We start from the raw sequence: 14794 nt of genomic DNA, 5'->3' as shown, positions 1-14794 counted from the left end.
ATTGACACAAAAGGAGTCAACACCCTCCGGATGTTGGTTCCCCCTGCCATGCCCACTCAGCAATCATAGGTACCTCTTGGACTGAGATTCAAAGTATTAGTGGAAGAAAAAGATGCTTTTATGAAGTAATACATTATGAGTTGTTTATATAAATTACCTTGAGGTAGGATGGCTCAGATATCTTCAAGGGCCCTGGGGTCTGAGGATCTATGATGTGGCCCCTCACTTTTTAGGAGGTCCAGGAGGAAGGTTAGCAAACTTGCCCCTCAGCTCCCTTCCCATGGGCTTCCCTGGTGTCTCAGACAATAAAGAATCTGCCTGCAATGCAGGAGACCCAGGTTTGAATCCTGGATTGGGAAGATCCCCTGGAGAAGAGCACGACTACCCACACTAGTATTCTTGCCTGGAGAATTCCATGGAGAGAGGAGCCTGGCAGGCTACAGTCCATGGGGTCAGCAAAGAGCTGGAATGATTGAGCGACTAACACTTCCCTTCCCCTCCTTCTCTGTGGCTACCAGTGCTCCGTGAACTAAGGTACAAGGCAGAGGGTGAGTGATACCCCTTGCCTCGAGGGTTTCGTAGTGAGAGTCTTATTGCCATCCCTCTCCAGATATATTACCATCCATATTTTGGGCACTGGGGACACCATCGTCATCCTGGGCATCTACACAGACCCTCAGTGCTCATCTCCACTTGAGAACAGACCAGCTCCCCTTCACAAGCCTCTCTACGTAGTCCTCAGAGCGACAAGCAGTGACCCAAATAGATTTGCCCTGGTGGTCAATGAGGTCTTCGCCAGCACCAACATCTCCAGGACTGGTGCTGTTAAGGCCACCCACTACTTTGTGAAGGACAGGTAAGTACCCGTGGGGACCTGGCAACCTCCTTTCACTGCTGCTCTAGCTCTTGGACTGTAGCTTGGGCTGGGTGGTTTTATACCTAAGAGCACAGGTCCTGTCACCCTTCTCTGTATTGCTAGTACATAAACAGGAGGAGAAAGTAAGTGCTGGGTGAATGTTTGTTGAAAAAAATGCAAAGATTATTATCACTTCCATGTTTCAGATGAGTAAATTAAGGCAATGGGAAATGAAATCCTATACAAGATTATAGCCAATTAATGGCACTCATTCCTTGTCGTCTTTCCTCAAACAATTACTGAGGGTTTACAGTCATAAAAGTAAAAAATGAAAACAAAGGTAACATTTCAGGGTACAATACAGTACATAATATATTTGACATTTGAACAGACACTGTTCAAATCACTTCGCATATATTAATTCACATAAGGCTCACAACATACTGTATGAGATAGTTATATTTTCATTCCCATTTTATAGATAGAGAAACTTAGGCTCAGTTCAGACAACTCGTAAGTGGTAGACCTTGCTAAGTGGTGGTTCAAGTCCTTACCCTCAACAGCTCATGGTCAAGGGAAGGACATGTCTCCTGCTTCCTGATTTTATTTCATTATTATTAACAAGTCTTCACAGAGCACAGTGAATCATTCATTGCCTCATTTATTCCCGAAAAAACCCTGTGAAGTATTATTTCCCCCACTTTAAAAATGAGAGGATTAGAGGATTCAGAATTTAATGACTAGACCAAGGACATAATGCTGTTCTACTCATTCTTCCAGAGTCCTGGTTCTGAAACACCACCAAATCCGTTCTACCATGCAATTCTTCCTTTGTCAGGAGGAAAGAGAAAGTGAAAGTGAATCATGTCTGAATTTTTGTGACCCCATCATGTCTAACTTTTTGTGACCCCATCATGTCTGACTTTTTGTGACCCCATAAACTGTAGTCTGCCAGACTCCTCTGTCCATGGAATTCTCCAGGCAAGAATACTGGAGTGGGTTGCCATGCCCTTCTCCAGGGGATCGTCCCCACCCAGGGATGGAACCTGGGACCATCTGAGCCACCAGGGAAGCTCCTTTGTTGGAGAAAAGAGAACCTAGTGATTAAGGGTATGGGTGGCACTTCATCCAGATTTCTAGCTGAAGGAACTTGGACAACCTACTTAGCTTTTCTAAGCTTCAGTTTCCTTATCTTTAAAAGAAAAAAAGGACAGAATTCCCAGTCCAGTGGTTAGGGCTTGGCACTTTCATTGCCGTGGAGCTAGGTTCAGTTTCAACCACTGAGATCCCACAAGCCACATGATGCAGCCAAAGATAAAAGAAGTAAAAGAAACGGACCATCTAGGGGGGAAACTCGAACAGATTTTATTGATAGTAAGCTTGAGTTTTGGAATAAAGAAAGTGAAAGTGAAGTAGCTTATTCATATCTGACTCTTTGCTACCCCGTGGACTGTAGCCTCCCAGGCTCCTACATCCATGGAATTTTACAGGCAAGAGTACTGGAGTGGGTTGCCATTTCCTTCTCCAGGGGATCTTCCCGAACCTGGGTCTCTCACACTGCAGGCAGATGCTTTACCATCTGAGCCACCAGGGATAAAGACCCAAGGGTGAAAAATACTGGGCTTCACAGGTGGCAGTAGTGGTAAAGAACCTGCCTGCCAATGCAGGAGACACAAGAGACACAGGTTAGACCCCTGGGTCGGGAAGATCCCCTGGAGGCGGGCATGGCAATTCACTTCAGTATTCTTGCCCAGGAAATCCCATGGTCAGAGGAGCCTGGCGGGCTACAGTCCACAGTGTCTCAGCGTCAGACATGACTGAAGCAACTGAGCAAGCAAGCAAGCTTGAGTCCTGGAATAAAGACCCCAGGGTATAAAAAGATTACATGGGCTTCAGAAAGTACAAGGGAGAGAGGTCATAGAGGTGATTCCCTAATGCCCATAGGAGGTAGCATCTGTGGGGACAGGTAATTTAGTGGGAAGATAATTTGCTCTCCCATAGGCTTTTACATTGGCTGTTTTCTCTTCCTGGAATCCTCAACGCCCTGGTACCTATATGGAAAATTCTCATCCTTTTAGTCTTTACTTAAAGGACACCATTTCAATGAAGCCTACCCCATCCTTGCTATTTAAAATTGCAACTATCCTCCACTCATCCAGTCTAGATCCCTATTTCTTCTATTTATCACCTCCTATTATATACTATGTTACATGGGCTCATTTACTTTTCTTTTTTTTATCAAGTTATTTATTGTGTGTCTCCTCTTACCCACAAGAGAATAGGAGGTTTGGTCTGTTTCATTCACTCAGTTCCCTGAGTGAACTTTCTCCCAAGCACCATGGACTGTCTGCCCATGGACTCTGCACGGACTGTATCCCAGTGTTATCAGTTATAGTGAAGGGGTTACATTTAGGTTATTGTCACCTCAAAAAAGTCACCATGACAACACCATGAACAGTTCAGGCCACTACCTCCAAATCCCTGAGCTCATAATTTTTTGTGTCTATCAGAGTTTGCCACCAGTAGCTGAGGTTTCCTTTTTTTTAATGTGCAGCAGCTAATAAGTGATCACTGATGAACTATGTCCAGTGAAGAAGCGCACTTTACTGAAAGGGGAGGGCCTTAGAAAAACACACATAAAAATAAAAGGTCCTCTTGCCTTTAGTTACTACCACCACATCATCAAAATAATAATAGAAGAGAGGAAGGAGAAGAAAGGAAAAGACAGAGGGAGAGAAAAGACGTTTTTTTTAAAAAAAAAGGAAGGAGGGAAAGAGAAAGAAAGAAAAAGGGGAGAGAGGGAGGGAAAGGGGAGGAGAGAGAAATGAAGAGAAGGAGAGGGAGACAAGTAGGGCAGGGAAGAAAAGGAGGGAGAGAAAGAAGTAAAGAAAGAGGAGGGGGGCAAAAGTATTGTCTTCCTCTTATGACTGATGTGAGAATACAATGAAATAATGCGTGTGAATTTTCATCATGAGACCCAGCATGTACACTCACACTGGACAAGCCAAAAAGAGGGAATCAGTGTTTGCCTGGGCTCCTAACCTTGGGGGACACTGCCTCTCCCGACAGCTGCCCGGTCAGCAAGCGGCTGCTGGAGGGCCCGAGGGCCAACGGGGCCTCCCTGGAGGTGAAACTGGCCTTCAACCCGTTCCACCTCTTGCCCAGCGATGCACTTTACCTGCACAGCCGAGTGACCCTGTGTGACAAGCAGGCAGGACGCCCGTGTCCACCGGTGAGCGGGCAGGACTAGGTGCTCCACGGGCCACAGCTGCGGGCGGCTAGCTGGGGAGCTGGCTCCCCGCAATTCCTTCACCCCGAGGGGGAGACTAAGGTGGGGCCTGGAGGATGGTGGTGCTGGGGCCTGGCCTAGCCTGCCCAGGGCAAGGGGCCTGTAGATTGACCTAAAGGGCAGGATTTTGGTGAATTCACTGGGGCAACCTGGGCATCTCGGGCAAAGGCCCGACCAGGCAAGGGCGGAGAGAGACGTTGCTACCCTTCTGCTTTGTCCCCACAGACCTGTAGAAAGAACAGTCCACGTGGGAGGAGTCGAGCCTGGGAGATCTCAGCCCGGGAGGGCCGGGAGAGCGGCACTGGCTGGCTGGTGTTCGGGCCCATTCGATTAAGTGGTAACTGGCTCATTTGGGGGCCTCCGTGGCTCCTCTTCCAGATTTCCCCACTGACCCTTTCTGAGATGCCAACCCTTTCACCTCTTCCTACCACACTCTTCCCTCAATTCCAGTCCGTGTCCTCCTCCTCGACTCCTTTGCTCTGGAGAGGTCTCCTCTCTTACCCCATCCTGGTTCCTTTTCTCACTCATTAAACGTTTCTCCTCCCATTCTCATCTTTTCTGCCCACCCCAGACCCATTTTCGCCTATCTGTTTGTCCCTTGTACCAGTCTGCTTTTGTAAACCCTTCTGCTAGTCTGAAATCATCTATCCCTTTTCTCTGTTTGGTGACAACCTTCCAAAGCTCTGATCCTCACAGGAAAGTGAGGGTCTTCTTAGTAAGTCCATTCTTTAGAGGCAGAAGGTTCATCCTCACAACCTTCTGAGCCCATGCTTTGAGAAATGGTCCTTTTGCTTAATCAAATAATGCATGCTGCTGCTGCTAAGTCGCTTCAGTTGTGTCCGACTCTGTGCAATCCCATAGACGGCAGCCCACCAGGTTCCTCTGTCCCTGGGATTCTCCAGGCAAGAATACTGGAGTGGGTTGCCATTTCCTTCTCCACAAAGAATGCATAAATGACACTAAATAATCCCCAGAGTAAAGTGTTTAAGCCTAAAAAGTTTAAGCTTAATCTTTCTTCTTTTGTGGTTTCAGAGTCCAGTGCCTCCAGCCCCAGGAGTCTGGCAGGTTGGTACCCAGGGATTGCTGTGACAAAGTTCTGATGGCTGCACCAGGGTCTGGGGATGCACACTGGCTGGTCTTGGATCTTATCTCTGCTCAATAGTATGGGACTTGGGAGAAGTTATTTACCCTAAGTCTTAGCTTTCTCAGCTATACATGGCATAGTTGTCATTTGGGGACTATTTGTAGTCATAATGTTTTATCCCTTATCAGAACCTGAGGCTATCCAGAAATGATTTAGAGTAGGGGTTGAAATGTCAAGATACAAGGCCAGGAAGGTAATAACAAGTGAGGGGGTTGAGTGGAGTCCACAATGATTGGAGAGTTCATCTCTGTATCTCCATCCGTCTCACCCCCAGACCAGCAGTGGAACTGCCGCACAGCTGTTGTTCAGTCACTAAGTCGTGTCCAACTCTTTGTAACCCCATGAACTGCAGCATGCCAGGCTTTCCTGTCTTTCCCTATTTCCTGGGGTTTGCTCACACTCATGTCCATTGAGTCAGTGATGCTCTCCAACTGTCTGAGTACTCAGGGCCACACAGGGAGCCCCAGGAAAGCTTGTTGAAAGAATGCATGAATGACTTACTAAATAATCTCCACAGTAGAGTGTTTAAGCCTAAAATGTTCCCCAGGCTCACAAAGCCACCTAATTCTGCTTTAAAATAATTTCTTTCTTTCCTGCAGGATCCTGGATGGCCATCTTTCTTCTCACGGTGATAGGCTGGATGCTAGGATAAAATCCTATCCAGATACTCCCCCGAAGCTCTAGTCCTTAGCCTTTAGTTTAGTGGCCTGAGGCAAGGGTAGGGTTGAGGAAGATATGGGGGAAGGCAACTAGTCTGTCCTCTTGTTAGGGACCAAACAGGTTGGGGGTGAAGATGGAATCCATGTGTGACTTATTAAACTGTCTGGTAAGGATTGTGACCACTGAGGCTTGGGCAGTGTGCTTCCTCATTTCACCTTCCCTTCCCATCTCTGGAACTCTTCCAAGGGTAGGTTTGGACTGCTCAATATGGTAAGGTGTAGGCAAAGGTTATGGCCAATAAACAACACAGAACTTTCCTACTTTATTTGACTCCTTTTCTGTTATCAGACCACAAAGCTTCACGGCTTTATGAGGAATGGTGTATGTGTTTGTGCATGTGTGCACACGTGTGTGTGTGTGTGTACATACAGGTGAGAAGTAACTTTGTTCTCCGTGGGTCTCGGTTCTATTTGTAAGATGAAAGAATTTGACCAGATGATCTTTGCTTCAACATGGGGACTCCATGACTCTCATTCTAGCTGAGTTGCTGGGCCATGGCCAACTGGTTCCAAGTCTCCTTTCTTCTGCAGAATGAGCAAGAACTATTCAATTTCAGAATTAGGATTTAATGTGTCAAAATAGGGCTTCCCTGGTAGCTCAACTGGTAAAGAATATGCTTGCAATACAGTAGACCCCAGTTTGATTCCTGGGTCAGGAAGATCCCCTGGAGAAGGGATAGGATACCCACTCCAGTACTCATGGGCTTCCCTGGTGGCTCAGATGGGAAAGAATCTGCCTGCAATGTGGGAGACCTGGGTTGGGATGATCCCCTGGAGGAGGGCATGGCAACCCACTCCAGTATTCTTGCCTGAAGAATTCCACGGACAGAGGAGACTGGCGGGCTACAGTCCATGGGATTGCAGAGAGTCAGACACGACTGAATGACTAAGCACAGCACAGCTGGTATGAATATAATATTATTCTGATCATTATTTCCAGCCTCATTAACTCCCCTTTCCTAACAGAGGGTGGATATAGGCAACAGTGTGCTACCATTTATTCATTCAAAAACAGGTTGGAATCTACTGGGAATTCAACAGCACACAAAACACAGGCTCTGACCCTGCAGAGAGGATAGTTGAAGGCAGGAAGCACCACCGCTTTGTGTGAACCACAAAGCAGGACAGGCTTTAGAGGCTGACAGAGGTGGTACTTTCACAAAATCCCAAGAAGGCCCTATGCCTCTTTTGTTTTCATTTAAAAAATACTGCTTTTATTTGTATCTATAATCATTTTGAACTGTGGTGTTGGAGAAGACTCTTGAGAGTCCCTTGGACTGCAAGGAGATCCAACCAGTCCATTCTAAAGGAGATGGGTCCTGGGTGTTCTCTGGAAGGAATGATGCTAAAGCTGAAACTCCAGTACTTTGGCCACCTCATGGGAAGAGTTGACTCATTGGAAAAGGCTCTGATGCTGGGAGGGACTAGGGGCAGGAGGAGAAGGGGATGACAGAGGATGAGATGGCTGAATGGCATCGCCGACTCGATGGACATTGAGTCTGAGTGAACTCCAGGAGTTGTTGATGGACAGGGAGGCCTGGCATGCTGCGATTCATGGGGTCGCAGAGTCGGACACGACTGAGAGACTGAACTGAACTGACTGATAATCATTTTAGAAATTAATTTCTTGGGGAAATATGTTGTTACAAGCAACTAAATTAAAAGTCTTTAACATTTCATTTGCAAAATCTTTTCTGATTATTTAATGATTTAACAGCTCCAGAAAAAAAATTAAGTCAAATGATCAATCCATATTTTTTCATGTACATAAAAATCACACACATTAAATTAGTACAATTAATTACATTTCATTGGGAATTTATATTTACTTTATGAGTCTGGAGTAGAGAGACCTTTTAAATAGCCCTGTTGACAAAGGTATTAACCCTTGCCCACACTTAAAATATATCCAGTCAGGATTTCCCTCGTGGTCCAGTGGCTAAGACTGTGCTCCCAATGCAGGGCTCCACATTTGATCCCTGGTCAGGGAACTAGATCCCATGCTGCAACTCAAGATCCCATGTGCCACAACTAAGCCACCAAATAAATAAATAAAAATATTTTAAAATAAAATAAAATATATCCTAGGGAATTCCTTGGCGGTCCAATAGCTAGGACTTGGGGCTTCTACTGCTGAGGGCTCAGTTCAATCTCTGGTAGGGTAACTAAGATTGGAACTAAGATCCTGCAAGCCACAGGCTGGGGCAAAAAAAAAGAAAATATCCCAAAGTATAAGGGGGAAATACCATTGACTATATTATGCTTACATATCTCAAAAAGAAAACAGAATGAAACAAAATAAAGTTAAAAGGAAGCTATTGAACTTAAAACTGTGTTGAAAATTGTGACTATTCTCTGAAATTAGCGCCAAAAATCTCCATTAAAATATAAATGAGAGGGGAGGACGTTTGAGTAGGGAGGCAAAATTGATCCCATACCCTTCAGTCTGACTCCTGGTCACAGACTGACCATGGCCTGTTATGTAACCAGATCAAGTCCTGACCCTGACCACAGCCTAACTCCGGGTCACAATGTGACCCCCTGTTTCAGGTGGGAGTACTGATAGGTGGTGAGGAATGGGAGTAGGCTGGGATCCCGGAATGAGCTGCGCCCAGTTTCTCAATCTGCACAGGCCCAAGAAGGCCACTTCAGGGCCCGGTGAGCAGCGCTCCGCCCAGAAGCGAGACCAGCAGAGGGGTTGGAGCGACTGCACAGTGCCGCGACTGGCTCATGCGCAGAGAGATCCGTCCGTTCCCCGCGCCGAGGGCGGCGTGCAAGGGCGGGACACCCGCTCGACCCTACTTCTGATTGGTCGCAGATGGGCAGACAGGGGCGGGGCCTGGGCGGAGCGCGCGGCGCGCGGCCTGGCGGGTGTGTTAACGGCCGTTAAGCAAGCTGAGGGGGCCGAACCGCTGTCCGTGGCAGACGCGGTCGCCGCGGTTGGTGTTCCTGAGTGAGGGGTTTTGCTGCCCGCTTTCAAGCCCACGTAAGTCCTCTCTCCCGGGCCTTCATTGGACTGACAAACCCTGTGCCCTCCTTGGAGAACCCTGGCAGAGCCTCAGGCACTGTCGACCTGCCTCCGTGGGGGGCCGAGGGAGAGCGAAGAGCATGCGCAGAGCGGCTGAGCTGCCCGCCTTGGGTCTCTCACGCCCCGGCTTTCTGAAATAACGCCCCCCGCTTTCATCGCCTTGCTGTCTCCATCCCTCATTCCACAGCAGTTGCGGGGCCTCTGTGAGGTACAGTCCTGGTCCCGGTCGCCAGGGCACGGCGGGAGGGAAGTTCCTTGCCCTCTAGGAGCGCGTAGCCCTGGGAGAGGAGACGTCAACCGGGTGGTTGTGCTGGGTGGAGAAGTACGGAGCGCGGAACCCTAGGCACCAACAGGTCTGAGGGGGCGGGGAGCCCTCCCCGAGGAAGCGAAGTCTGAGCCAAGATTTGGAGGATGAATAGAGAAGGAAGGTCGGAGGGACCGAGAGCGCTCGTGAAGGCGCTAGGATGGAGTTTCTGAGCCCGCACGGTTTTGCTTCCCCCTCCACAGGCTATTTAAGTGTCTGGAGACGTTTTGGGTTCTCACAACTCTGGGATTGTTCCTGGCATCCGATGGGTAGATGTCAGGGGTGCTGCTGAACAACCTGCCGGACAGCCCTACATCAAAGACTTACCGACTCCAGTATCAGTAGTACCAAGATTGAGGATCCCTGCTGTAGACAGGGAGGAGCTGGTTCTCTGGATGCACATAAAGTGTGTTGAAGCTTATTTATTCAGTAGAGGGTGTTCAGCACATTAAACGGAAGGATCAGAACCCTGTTTGTCGTCTGCACCAGTCTACTTCCACCACATGGCACAGAGCCAGGCAAATAGGCACTCAGTAAATTTTGGTTGATGAATTGAATACTGTGTGCTAGGAAGGAAGGAGTGGTGATACAAGGACGATTAAGATAACCATGCTTCATTTCTTGCCCTTAGGCCTTGTATGTTTTATAATAATCTGATGGTGTGGTGTGTTTCAGGACTCCTTTGTAAAGGCAACATCTTGGCAAGGATTTGGCTTTTCTTTAGATCTGGTTCAATGAATGATCAAGGCAATGGAAATAGTGTAATGGTGTGAGATTCTTAGTGTGTCTGTGTCCGCTGTCTGTGTATCCCTTCAAATCCTCTCCTGTCTTGATGTGGTTCTCTCAACAGCTGTCAAATGTATTCCACACTAAGATTATAATTCTTCAAAAGAGGAATACTTAACAACAGTCAAAATCTAGTTCTTGGATAGCAACTTGGGAAATAGAGCTTGGGTGGTGACCAATGGGAAAGTGAAGAAATTATATGAGCTGCTTCAGCTCCTCGGAGAAGGCAATGGCACCCCACTCCAGTACTCTTGCCTGGAAAATCCCATGGACGGAGGAGCCTGGTAGCCTGCAGTCCATGGGGTCGCTAAGAGTGGGACATGACTGAGCGACTTCACTTTCACTTTTCACTTTCATGCATTGGAGAAGGAAATGGCAGCCCACTCCAGTGTTCTTGCCTGGAGAATCCTAGGGACGGCGGAGCCTGGTGGGCTGCCGTCTATGGGGTCGCACAGAATCGGACATGACTGAAGCGACGCAGCAGCAGCAGCAGCCCCAGCTCCTAAGTGCTTTGGGACTTGCAGTTCTAGCTATGTCTGAGACAGAAACTCCAACTTGTGGTGGCTTAGTAACTACCTCATAGGTTTGATGTGAGTATTAAACATAAGACATGATACTATAGAATCTTTAGCACAGTGCTTGATGGATATTAAGGACTGGCATACCTCAGATATATTGTGGGTAGGGTTCCAGACCACCAGAATAAATCGAGTCACACAAATTTTTTTGGTTTCTCAGTATTATATGTTATGTTTACACTTTACTGTAGTCCATTAAGTATGCAATAGCATTATGTCTTTTAAAAATGTACATGCCTTAATTAAAAAATACTTTATTGCTAAAAAAATGCTAACCATCATCTGAACCCTCAGTGATTTGTAATCTCTTTGCTAATTTGCCAGTAGAGGATTCTGCCTTGATGTTAATGGGTGATGACTGAATGAGGTGATGGTTGCTGAATGTTGGGGTCGCTGTGGCAATTTCTTAAAATAAGACAACAGTGAAGTTTACTACATTGATTGACTTTTCCTTTCACAAACAATTTTTCTATAACATGCAAAGCTGTTTAATGGTATATTCCCCATGGTGGAACTTCTTTCAAAACCAGAGTCAGTCCTCTCAAACCCTGCTACTGCTCTATCAACTAAGTTTATGTAATATTCTAAATCCTTTGTTGTCATTTCAACGGTCTTGGCAGCATCTTCACTGGAAGTAGTTCCATGTCAAGAAACCACTTTCCTCATCCATAAGAAGCACCTCTTCATCTTTTAAAGTTTTATCATGAGATTGCAGTAATTCAGTCACATCTTCAGGCTCCACTTCTAATTTTAGTCCTCTTACTAGTTCTACTACTCCTGCAGTTACAATAGTAATATCAAAGTTCACTAATCACAGATCACCATAACGGATGTAATAATGTTGAAAAAGCTTGGAATATTGCAAGAATCACCAAAATGTGACACACAAAGTGAGCAAATGCTTCAGGAAAAAAATGACATCCATAGACTTGCTCGACACCAGGGTTGCCACAGATCTTCAATTTGTTAAAAAAATAGAATCTGTGAAGCTCAGTAAAGTGAAAGTGAAGTCGTTCAGTCATGTCCGACTCTTTGCAACCTGTAGACTGTAGCCCACCAAGCTCCTTCGTCCATGGGATTCTCCAGGCAAGAATACTGGAGTGGGTTGCCATTTCCTTCTCCAGGGGATCTTCCCGACCCAGAGATCGAACCCAGGTCTCCCACATTGCAGGCAGACTCTTTAACCTCTGCACCACCAGGGAAGCCCTTAAATACAAGAATACAGTCTCTAGAACTTCAGATCCAAGTCAGAGATTTCAAGGGAGGAAAGGAAGCCAGGTTGAAAGAAGGGGAAGGAGGCGGGAGAGGGGGGTGAAAGGGGTGGCCTTACAGACGTCTCCTGCCACCTACAGATATCCAGGCATTATGGGACTTTTCTCTGGGCCTCCAGAGAAGGGAGGACTGGAACTCGGCCCTACCAGAAATCAGACCAGACCAGAACCAGAATTTGAGTTCTCTGCCAAGAGGAGGTGATCAGTCTCCAATCCTCAGCTCAAGCTGAGGGCCCTTCGACCAGATTCCTGCTTCCAGGACCAGGGGACTAGAAAAACAGGGAAGGATAGGAAGAGTTAAGGAGAGGAAAGAGAAAGGGAAGGGGAGAAAGGTCAATAAAGTCTCTTGTTCCTTACCGGTTGGGGCACTCTGGCCAGTTGCCTGCATCAGGAGGAGACCAGGGACAAAAGGGTCCCAGTTGCGGCCGCTAGGTCTGGTCTATTGGCAGGCAAGCTGGCCCCTGAGTACCCCAAGTGGTCAGGAAGCTCAGTAAAGTGAAGTGCAATTAAAAAAGACGTATGCTTGTACTTAATACATGTTGAATTTTTTGAATGAATTGTTCCGTAGTTTAAACAGCTTTGAAAGTAGAAATTATCAGTGTTGGGTTCTTTACTTCTATCTGCCTACATTCATTTTTACCTCTCTTGGCTGTATAATTGGCTATTTGTATTACTTCTTATGCATTCATTTCTCTCACTTTTATCTCAAGAAGTCTGTCTCTTTCAAATGTCTCTAAAAATTTCCACTAGTAGCCCATCTACTTATAAACTTAAGTAGGAAAAAGTTAAGAATTATTTATTCTGTACTGTATTACTCCTTAGGGGAGTTTTTTTGAGATTTAATTCACATAAAATTCAGTTTTACACGTATGCAATTCAGAGGTTTTAGTGTACTCACAAGCTTGCGCAGCCACCATCACTATCTAATCTCAGCATTTTGTTCAGGGTAGTCAGAAACTCCCTGCCCTCCTCTTATACCCTAGCAACCACTCACCTACTGTCTTTGTGGATTTGCCAGTTCTGGATACTTTATATATAAATGGATTCATACAATATATGGCCTTTTGTACTTGTCCTCCTTTACTTGATATATTATTTCCAGTGTTCATCCATGTTGTAGCAGGTATCAGTACTTCATTCCTTTTTTGCTGCCTACTAATATTCCATTGTATGAATATACCACATTTTATTTGAAAAAGAAAGTGAAAGTCGCTCAGTTGTGTCCAGCTCTTTGCAGTTCCATGGACTATATAGTCCATGGAATTCTCCAGCCAGAATACTGGAGAATTTCCCTTCTCCAGGGGATCTTCCTGACCCAGGAATCGAACCAGGGTCTCCTGCATTGCAGACTGATTTTTTATGAATTGAGCAGTGAGGGAAGGCCATGTTTTATTTATCCATCAGCTAATGGACATTTCTTTCCACTTTTTGGCCACTTTATAATGCTGCTATGAAGATTAATGTACAAGATTTTGTGTTGACATACATTTGGAGCTGCTGAGTCATAGGGTAAATCCATGTTTAATTGAGAGTTCTTTTGTTATCCCATTTTCAACTCCTCTGAATTTGGAAAGGTTTCAGAATTTAATGGGCCAACCTTTTTATATTTTGAAGAAAGGGATGAAAATGAGTTTTGATATTGACTGGTATCACTAGTAGGTGGATCATCCTTCTGTGTAAAACACTGAATAATACTAGCCATAAATGGAAACTGTTTAAACTGCACAAAGTTTCTCTTACCCAGTATGTGGAGACCTGGGATTTCAGGGGATCGTACAATTTCTGTTGTAGATGCAGTGAATTAGGGTTTGTTGTTGTTACTAAGAAAAAACTGCAGAGGTCAGTAAAGCACATTAGGGAAGAAGTACCATATAGCCATTTTTTTCCCCTCCAAAGTTAAATTTCACCTCTAAGAATTGATAGAGTTTGTGGATAGAGTTTGTCCCAAACTCTGAAAGTCAGTCATGTCCTACTCTTTGCGACCCCATGGACTACTCCATGCCAAAATACTGGAGTGGGTAGCCTATCCCTTCTCCAGGGGATCTTCCTGACCCAGAAATCGAATCATGGTCCCCTGTATTGCAGGCAGATTCTTCACCAACTGAGCTATCAGGGAAGCCCCATGGGCTCTTATAAATTCAAAGTTTCTAAATTCATAATTTATCTTCCAGGAATTGTACTCTTTCACTTTTTATTAACATAAAATGTTAATATGCCAAGTATAATAAAAGCGTTAGTAAAGCACTTAATATGTGTCAGACACCATTATAAGTTAATCCTAACTGAGAACAAATTAGGTCCTGTTTTTATCCTCATTTTTATAGGAAGGAGCTGAGGCACAAAGATATTAAGAAATTTGCTCAAGATTACACAGCTCATACATTGCTCATTTATTGTTCAGTTGCGTCCAACTCATTGTGACCCCATGGACTATAGCATGCCAGGCTTCCCTCTCCTTGACTGTCCCTTAGAGCCTGCTCAAACCCATATCCATTGAGTTAATGTTGCCATCCAGCTATCTCATCCTCTGTTACCCCCTTCTCCTCCCATCCTTAGTCTTTCCCAGCATCAGGGTCTATTCCAATGCGTTTGCTCATGTCCAGCTTCAAACCTGAACTGTCTGATTGAGAGTCAGTGCTCTGAGCCACTTCTCTTCCTTATTCTGTGCTGCCTCTCAAGTACTATACATACATAAGATATTATTTGCTATTATTAGTTACAGCTAATTAAAGCTTTTGTTTATACAACTAGCAATCAGGCTTATACTGAATTCTTAGATCCTACCATTAGAATAAATATAAATGTTTTATTTAAGTAAT

General features: G+C 45.6%; 1 protein-coding gene across 2 annotated transcripts in view; it reads left to right on the top strand.

Annotated features, from left to right (window-relative positions):
• Nucleotides 1-8881: 8881 nt before the first annotated feature.
• The window catches only part of CEP85 (centrosomal protein 85), a 42980-nt gene continuing 37067 nt past the window's right edge, over nt 8882-14794 (top strand). Inside the window, exon 1 of one of the 2 annotated variants that reach the window (XM_004005096.5) lies at nt 8882-8994. The gene's annotated coding sequence lies outside the window, so the exon portion shown is untranslated. Of the gene's footprint in view, nt 9245-14794 lie in introns of both variants that reach the window. The other variant, XM_042244512.2, reaches the window with a different exon arrangement.

The sequence above is a fragment of the Ovis aries genome, chromosome 2 (genome assembly GCF_016772045.2).
Source record: "Ovis aries strain OAR_USU_Benz2616 breed Rambouillet chromosome 2, ARS-UI_Ramb_v3.0, whole genome shotgun sequence".
NCBI classification, from domain to species: Eukaryota; Metazoa; Chordata; class Mammalia; order Artiodactyla; family Bovidae; genus Ovis; species Ovis aries.
This window is presented reverse-complemented; position numbering and strand designations above follow the sequence as displayed.